The 8468-nt window shown below is 56.3% G+C and overlaps 1 long non-coding RNA gene and 1 pseudogene across 1 annotated transcript; both read right to left on the bottom strand.

The window, feature by feature from the left end:
* Window positions 1-168: 168 nt before the first annotated feature.
* LOC120582428 (uncharacterized) lies at window positions 169-4433 on the bottom strand. Its single transcript, XR_005647559.1, has 2 exons — window positions 4123-4433; window positions 169-3388 (listed from the first exon to the last, which is right to left on the bottom strand). It is a non-coding gene; the product is annotated as an uncharacterized LOC120582428 (long non-coding RNA).
* On the bottom strand, window positions 3428-3546 carry LOC120582507 (uncharacterized; annotated as a pseudogene).
* Window positions 4434-8468: the final 4035 nt, after the last annotated feature.

Below are 8468 nucleotides of genomic sequence, written 5' to 3'. Positions count from 1 at the left end.
ACGTGCTCAAGGAGAGCTTGCAGGGAAGAAGAGCAGATGGGGAGCAGAGCCATGGAGTAGCGAGACCTGGAGAAATTTAAACTCCAGAAAATTCTGCAAAGAAGAGAGCAGTGAATGAGCCTTAAACTTGGGTCGGACTTCTGTACGTCAAGAGAAAGAGATGGACACTTATGTCTGGTCTCTTTATTGTCGGATCGACGTAGTAATTGCTTTCATGCCTTGAAAGCTCTCCCTGCGCCCTGCACCCCACCTCCCTGATCTTCGGAATCCTCGCACCCTCTCAATGTCAGATCCCTGTCTAACCGGTCTTCTGGATGCCCCGCTGCTTTCGACTGCCGTCCACACGAAGGTCAGCCTCATCTGTCTCCTCTTCAAAGCCACAGAATCTTCCCTTGATAATGACCAAAGTTTCTAAGGCAAACATCGACCTATACTTATGGCGTCCACAGGCCCACATCATGGAGGCCAGAAAGACCCGGAACTCCAGCCTGTGAGGTGGCTGAGACCCAGACCTAGACCAGACCCACGAAGGAGGGGGGTCAGCCGCAGAGGGGATGGCGAAGCTCGGGGCAGTCACTGTATCTGCTGGCTGCCTTCGCTGGAGGACTAGATTTCACTCGCTATCTGCACCGCTGATCTCTGGAGCACCCACTTCACCCTGGCGAGGGAACTGACTGCTTGTTAGTTTTGAGGCCCAGCCAACTGCAAGTCAAGAAAAGGCACATCCTAGCTTCAAAGGGCTGCTGAGGACCAAGGCTGGGAGCAGAGAGCCTGGCACCCCCCGTGGTGAATGCAGCTGCCTCGGGATCCAGCCTGGGCAAAGCAGGCCAGGGCGCTGGCCCGCAGGCTGCAGAGAGCGCTATGCTCTGGAGGGGAGATTTAACGGGAATTTACCTTCCTTATGGCCTCACCTTTCGGGAGAATGACCTCCGGAGTCCTTCAGGGGAAGCCCAGGGATAAAAGCCCTTTGGAAGGAAAATGACCCTTAAAAAAATGCACCTTCATCTTAGACACATGAGGACTTCAATAACGCTAGAGCACTATGTCTGTGCCTGGAACCCTGCTACGCACCTCACACGCATGACCTCGCCTGATGCTCAAGACACCCCCGCTGTAGAGAGCAAGACCCTTCTCATTACGGCACTGGGGAAACTGAGGCTCAGGGACGTTTTCAAGTCACACAGCTAATAAGGGGCAGGGCCAGGAGTCAAACGTAGGCCTGACCCCAAATTCCTCGCTGTTAACCGCACGGGCGCCAAAACCCCAGGCTTTATTCTCCTCTGCTCACCCAGCAAATATTTCTTAAGCATCTACTGTGTGACAGGCTCCGATGTAGGCGCTGGGGATTGAGCAGTGATAAACAAACAGCGTGCACTGTCTCAAAAAAACGGAAAGAACGCTGGAAGGCAGACTATCCCCAGTTCACAGACGAAGCCACTGAGGCCAGCGTCCCTGGTCGTCTGTCTATGCCCAAATCCCTTGCCTCGTGCTTTGTCACTTGATGACTATTTCTTGAGAATCTACTGGGGGTCAGGCGCTGTCCCAGGCGCTGGCACCCCAGGGGTAACTGGACCCTCCATGGCCCCTGCCTTCGGGGAGTGTCACATTGCTCAGGTCTTCCTTGCCTGTGGCTGCGCCTCCGGAGACCTGAGCTGGAATGCCCTGTGCCCGTGGGAGGCCGAAGCCGTTTCCCAGACCAGCCCGAGACAGAAGGGACGAGGCCAGCGGTGTGTGAAATAACCGCGTCAGCTGAGGGCCGGGCTCCCAGGTGCCCTTTGTCCTCCCTCCCCGATGGTGACCCCCGACCCCAAGTGTGTGAGAAGGAGCCCAGGGTGGAGGCCAGAAGCCCTGAGTCTTAATGAGCCCTGTGACTTCCAGCCAGTCATCGAAATGGTCCAAGCGTCACTTCACGCACGCGTAAAATGGAAATAAAGCACTTGACGTGCTGGCAGATTTGCAGGACTGTGGTGAATTTAAATGGAATAATGTGATGTGAGCCTTTGTGCTTTTATCTCCTGGTCCTGCATCCTACGTTGGCATCTTCCAGCTCTTCATCCTCCATGGCTATCTGTTTCAGAAAGGCTCTTGGAAATTCGTTCACGTGAAGGTAGAAATAACTGAGGACCTTCCAGGTCTTGCCTCTCGCAGGCCTGGAGGCTTTTTCATAAGGAAAAGCTTCTGATTCTGGCCAAAATGGAATAAGAGGGGCCGGATTTACTCTCCTACCCGAAACCGTTAAAAAGTACCCTTACCGTACCCTTATATAAAACTCTATAATATTTAAGAGTGAAAACATCCAGTGCCCCATGAGGTAAAACTCCCAAAGTCTGCCACCCAATCGAAAGAATTCCGAGGGTGGGGACATCTGGGACTAGAACCGAAGCCCGCTGCGGGCAGGGGCTTTGCCCGTGCTGCTCTCTGCTGTGTCCCCAGGGTTCAGAATCGTGCCTGGCACGTGGCAGGCACTCGACAACCGTTCACTGCATGAGGAGTGAAGCACAGGGATGTCGGGTGGCAGGGAAGCCCATGGGAAGTGCCATTCTGGGCTGGGGTCCCATCCAGAGCCCTCGACTATCAGGCCGAAAGCCGGCCTGACTCTCAGGAGATGGGACCCCAACACGGTGCGGCCCCCTGTCCTCACACGGGGAGGGAGAGGAAAGCTGTTACTCCGTGATAAGCATCGCTGCGAATGGCCCCTCCCCACAGGACCCCCTCCCTCCAGCCGACCTGTTTACTGGGAGATAGGGCCCTGTTTTCTCCACCCTGGGGGAGGCTGGAGTCAAGGCCCGGGGAGGGACAAGGGGTGTCAGACCTGGGGTGGCCGCGGGGGAGGATGAGCTCTGGAGGTGTCACCGTTTAGGTCGAATGAATCTGCTCCTTTATTGGTTAATTTCTCTACTCCACACAGAGCGATTTGGGTCGTGCCGTGTGCACGGCGGGTCCCGAGACAAAAACGAAAATCAGGGTGGAAAGTCACCGTATTCGGAATGGTTATTTCTAACGGCCGTGCAGGAGCGGCCGGAGCCGGTCTGCTTGGGCTCCTCACCTGCAGAGCAGCTGCGGGCAAGTTACCTAACCCCGCAGAGCCTCCCTCCACTTCCTCGTCTCTAAATGAGGGTGTCGTCACGAGTTAACACGTTTAAAGCCCTCAGAGCAGAATTATTTCCTTACCCTGTGTCCCGTCAAACACCTCCCAGCCTTTTGCTAAAGCGGGGTACGGTGCTGTGGTTAGGAGCTTCGTTGGAACCTGGGCACCCCCTTATTCCCTGTGACTCACCTTCTCCGAACCTCAGTTCCCTCATCCGGCTAGTGATGTGAAGTGGACTCCATGATGGCAGGGAGTTCTGTCCGGCTCACTCCTTCCGCCGCCCCGGGCCTTCAGCCCTGCCTGGACCATCAAACGCTTCTTTATCTTTTTATTTTTTTCCACCTACGGCACCTGGTCTTCTTAGGTGGTCTCCCATCCAAGTCCTAACCACGCCCAACCCTGCTTAGCTTCCGAGATCAGACGGGATCCGGTGTGGTCAGGGTGATTTGGCCATAGAATAAACATTTCTTTAACATAGGAGTGAATATATAGTAATCTGACCCTCTACGGAATGGGCCTGGCCCAGTGAAAAATGAAAAGGGCCGGGGTGGAGGGACTTGCTGAAAATTATTAAGTATTTCTAAACGGCAATGGCTGAGCATATAGCCCAGTGTGGGGCCCTTGTACACGACCGCACGGGCCGCCCGCTCCACGAAGCTGGCTCTGATGACGATCCCTGTCCCCTCGTGGCGATATGAGGACGAAGTGAGTTAATGCACGTAAGGGAATTACTACGTGCTTGGCCCAGAGCAGGCCCTCAGCGTCAGCTGATACTACTCCTATCGTATTTCGTGCTCACCCACAGCCCTGTGAGAGCCGACAGGTGTTAGCCCACTGCACAGGTGAGGGAACCGAGGCTCCGGGAGGTGATTAAATGACTTACTCACGGTCTCGGTGGTTACGGGCGATGGGGTAGGATTTGAACCCCGGTCAGACGATGCTGACTCCACTGTGAGGGACTCGCGCATGGAGGATGGGAGAAGCCTCAGGGGGGGCAGGGAGGTTCGGTCCTGGGTTTGCACAGCTGCCCCTACCTTTAGGGCTGATCGTCCGATTGTCTGGGGTTTGTTCCTGTCACACAGTAGAGAATCCATAGGCCTGACAGGCTCCTTAGCTCCTTAGTGTGAACCGTTCCCCATGGCTCACTGAGCGGAGGGGGCTGCAGCCAGCAGAGAGCCAGGTGAGTCACCCCTGCCCGAGCCGGGCTCAGAGTCAGGACTGCGACCTGGGCCAAAGGGGCAGAGTCCAGGCCAGACATGAAGGCCCGGAATTACAGATTAATATCCAGGCCCTGCCACTGACGGCCCCTGCCAACCTCGTCCCTTCCCCCTGGTCCAGAGGCGACCGTGCCCCAGGCCCACCCACTGCCATCACCCCCGTGCCAACTTCCGTCCCTCCTGGGGCCTCCTGGAAAGCAGGTTCACAACCCCCACACCCCAGGGCCTTTGCTGTTGCCGTTGGCTCTGCCGGGAACAGCCTTTCCCAGGCTCCTTCTCCCCCAGTCCAAGCCTGGCTCCAATGTCACCCCTGAACACAAACCCTCCCCCGTCATCCTTTCCAGAACGCCAGCTCACTCACACTCGCCGTGCGCCTCCTGCCCGGCTCGCCCCCCGTGCTGCTCCGCAGTCACCTTCCTTTCCATCTGGCTTATTCGTTCACAGTCAGACGCCCTTCACTACCACAGACACAAATAAACCCGAGGGCGGGCACCACGCTCACGGCTCTGTCCGTCACCTGCCACGGCGCCACCATACGGCAGCGACTCGGTAACTATTTGTCGAATCAGTGGACAAATGGCTGTATGACATCAGGAGAACGATTTCTGCTCTTTGAGCTTCAGTTTCCCCGTCTGTAAAATGGGATTAATACCTAGTTAAGATTAATCTTAACATGGATGTGTGGATTAAATAAGGCTGCCATTTGTCAAAGGGCTTAGCGTGTGCCGGGCACTGTACTGGATACAGAAAATCTGGCATCTAGAAAGTGCGTGATCAATGACAGCTGTTACTTACACCATTCTCATTGCTACTACCACTCTGCTTCACAGATCGGGGTCCCCGAATTGAGAGGCTGCACCCAGGATCCTGAGATGTCCCCGAAGAGTCACCATGGCCACTCAAAGCAGGGAGACACTCCCGGGGTCAGACACAAACACAGCACTTTTGCAAAGAAAGCTCGCCTGAAATTCAGAGGGTTCTTCCTTTCTGGATCCTTCCGTTCGTTCGGTTCTCTCCTAACCATTCCATCCCACTCCACCCCGCTGGGCCCCTCCCTTCCCAACCACACTCTAAGAATAAACCCCACACCCTGCGTGCCTTGGGTGTCACAGCTTCCTGCCCCTATGGTCACGGCTGCGTGGGCCCTGAGGGGTTTTCCAGCTCAGGGCAATGCTGGTGGGACTGGAGGCGACCGGGCCGGAGAGCAGCTGTGATGCAGGCCCAGAACCAGGAAAAACCCCAGGCGGGCGCCGGGGCGGAGGCCCCTGGGAGGGGAACCAGGTTTCTCCCAGGCTTCGCCCAGTGCCCGGGCTGGCGGAGGCTTGATGTCAGCACAGGCTACCCTGGCTGTGGGCCAAGGGCCTCCAGATCCTCCAGGCCCAGAACAAGAAGTTCCACTTAGTGTCTGGAAAAATCTATGGCCAGGCTGGATCCAAAGGGATTCCAGCCTAGGGACCCACCCAGCCCTGAGGGAGTCATGTTTTTCTACCTTCTCTTCCCCTTCAAACAGTCACCAAGGACTCTCCAGTGTCCTGCGCTCACCCTGGCAGCCTCACTGACACCATCCCGGTCGGACACCGTCCCCAGAGAGCTATTTCCTCTCCCGGTCTCTCGTCTAATCTCCACTCCTGATGTCTATCTACCTCTTCCACACCTGTCAAGGGGCCTGGTCTCTAGCCCTGTTCTGGTTCTCACTTTGAGCAATGTCCAGCCCTTCTCTGCGCCTCGGTTGCGCATCTGTAAAACGAGGTCCCAAATGGTCCCTTTCGGCTCCGACATTCCACCATCCAAAGTTTCGAGATGCAAGCACAAGGCTCCTTACGGGACCGTGTGCTCCCCACACGCACCAGGCCCCCAGGACCGGAGTTCACACAGGGCAGGACCCGCCCGGCAAGGATCTGAAAGGTCCCTGCCTGCCTTTCTGGCTCTGTGCCTGGGGCCTGGTCTCCGTGGAGTGGACAGAGGATAAGACGTTTGGAGGGCTAAAGGGCAAAGTGTCTAACGCGGAGCTTTCTCACATCATACAGGTGTGCATTAAAAGGAAGCCATCATGCTTTTAGAAGACGAGACCAAGACAGAAAATCTAAAGAAAAAGCAGCCGAGAGAGAACGCGTTCGGCAAACATCCGCAGCATCCTCTATCTTACAAATGTGAACATGGAGCTCAAGAACTCAGAGTTCAAGGTTCTTCAAGTGCAGGAGGCAGATTTATGAACCAATGTCCTTGTGATTTCTCTGGTCTCCAGGATCCACGGCCACTGTGTACAGTCGTACACGATGTTCACTGCGCAAAAATGCTGGCTCAGAGTCAGTGGGGGCTGGAATTCACACCCGGCCCCAGTCCCCAAGCAGGGGTCCGCAGGGCTGCGTCTTCCCCGAGCGGTGGCTTCGCCTCCTCCTCACGCATGCGCCGATCTTGACGAACTGGACCCCTCTTGACTGACTCTTTGGATTGCCAGATCCCTCAGGGCCCCAATGGTGGGTTTGGTTCAAAGACCTTACACACACCACACACACACACCACACTTTTACACACACACACACTTACACACACCCTTCAGCCTTCAGAAGCCTCCTTGATCTGCCACCAAGCGCCTTCTCCCCATCCCACCCCGCCCCGGTTCCTCCTCCAGGCTGCGCCGTGTCCCTTCCACCGGCAGGCGTGCCGACCCTCCCCTTCTGGCCTTGCTTTTATGCTGGAATCAAATCTGGGAATCACCCCTGTTCCCGGGTGAGCCACAGTGGTACCTCAGATCCCCAAGATCTCGCAGCTTTCAGGACCACAGATTCTCTCCAGGAGGCTGCTTGACTCCCGAGCGCACGACGCCCCGCCCGCCACCCCCCCACCCCACCCCACCCGCTTCCAGATCCTAGTTCTCTTACATGCCCGCCCAGCTCCTGCCCTTCTGTAAAGCGCTAGTCAGAATCTCAATTAAAGGATTAATAGTATTAATAATAGTTGATGTTCCTTTTCTTCCCTAGGAAGATAGAAGCTTCTGGAACATGAAGACCATGTCTGTTATGTGCCTTCCGTGGGATCTGTGCTATCTTTCATCTACTTATCTTCTACCTGCTTGCTGTGTGCAATAACCCCACGTGCATACTCAGTACTCAGTAAGTAATTATTGCGTAAACGAAGCACGAGAACTCGGTGTAAAGCAGGCCAGCCGAGACGCGGCCCTTCCACGTGAGGAAGGGATGGCTGCAGACAGGGAGGCTGTAGGTCTTCTGGTTTCGGGGGGGGCGTCTGGAAGAACAGTGGCACTCCGGGCACCCTGGGCGAAGGCAGGAGCGGTGTGCACTGGAGCCTGAGGTGAGGGACACTCCTGGACCCTCGGCCGTCATGCGGAGGTCAGAGGGCTCATCTTCCCCAGTTTGCTGGGTGTCCCAGGTCATGGGCAGCCACTGAGCTTTTGCTAATAACATTTGTAAGAGATTCTCCCAATCTTCTGACCGGGTCAACGTGAACCGCATCTGGGTCCAAATTCTGTCACCAAACCACAGTGCGGCTTCGGGAAGCCTGACCCGCAGTCTGCACTTGGCTGCTGTTTGGGGGCGGACAGTTCTCGGGCATGCAGAGGGGGCCCTTGTGGCCCAGGGAGAACAGAACCAGGGGGGTGGAGCGAATGACTTCTCCAGGTGACCTCAAAGAGCTTCCAGCCGGGGGCAGGGGACACACTGCTACCGCCCCGTGGCGGGGCCTTTCCAAGGCCAATTTGTTTCTCGTGAATTAGTTACTTTTTAAATGTGCAATTTAAATTACATTTTTAAATGATCCTGGACATTCGCAAACACGTTCACTGCCGCTGGAGCCCCCCGCCCGGTAAGGCCTACTGCGCGCTGGGACTTGGAGCCCTGCCGATGTAGCGCAGCTGCGTCACCCATGGGAGCAGCACAGCAGCACTCAGGAAGCGGGGCGGCCCCACGGGAGCGGACCCTTCTGCCTGCTTGTGGGGGTTCGGAATCTCAGCTCCCCGCGCTGCCTTAAATTGCTCCCAGAAGCTGACCTCAGTGCTAGGCTGCTGACTGAGCCACACCATTTGATCGGGGTCCCTTTCGCCTTAGAACCCCACACCCTTTGCTCCGGAGGGAAGGGAAGAGGAGGAGGGGAAACTGAGGCCCGGCTGGGGAAGCCACTGGGATCCCAGAGCCAGCGAGCTAATG

The sequence above is a fragment of the Pteropus medius genome, unplaced genomic scaffold (assembly GCF_902729225.1).
Source record: "Pteropus medius unplaced genomic scaffold, Ma_sr-lr_union100, whole genome shotgun sequence".
In the NCBI taxonomy this organism is placed as follows: domain Eukaryota; kingdom Metazoa; phylum Chordata; class Mammalia; order Chiroptera; family Pteropodidae; genus Pteropus; species Pteropus medius.
Note: the sequence above shows the minus strand (reverse complement) of the source record. Positions and strands in the feature narration are given on the sequence as shown.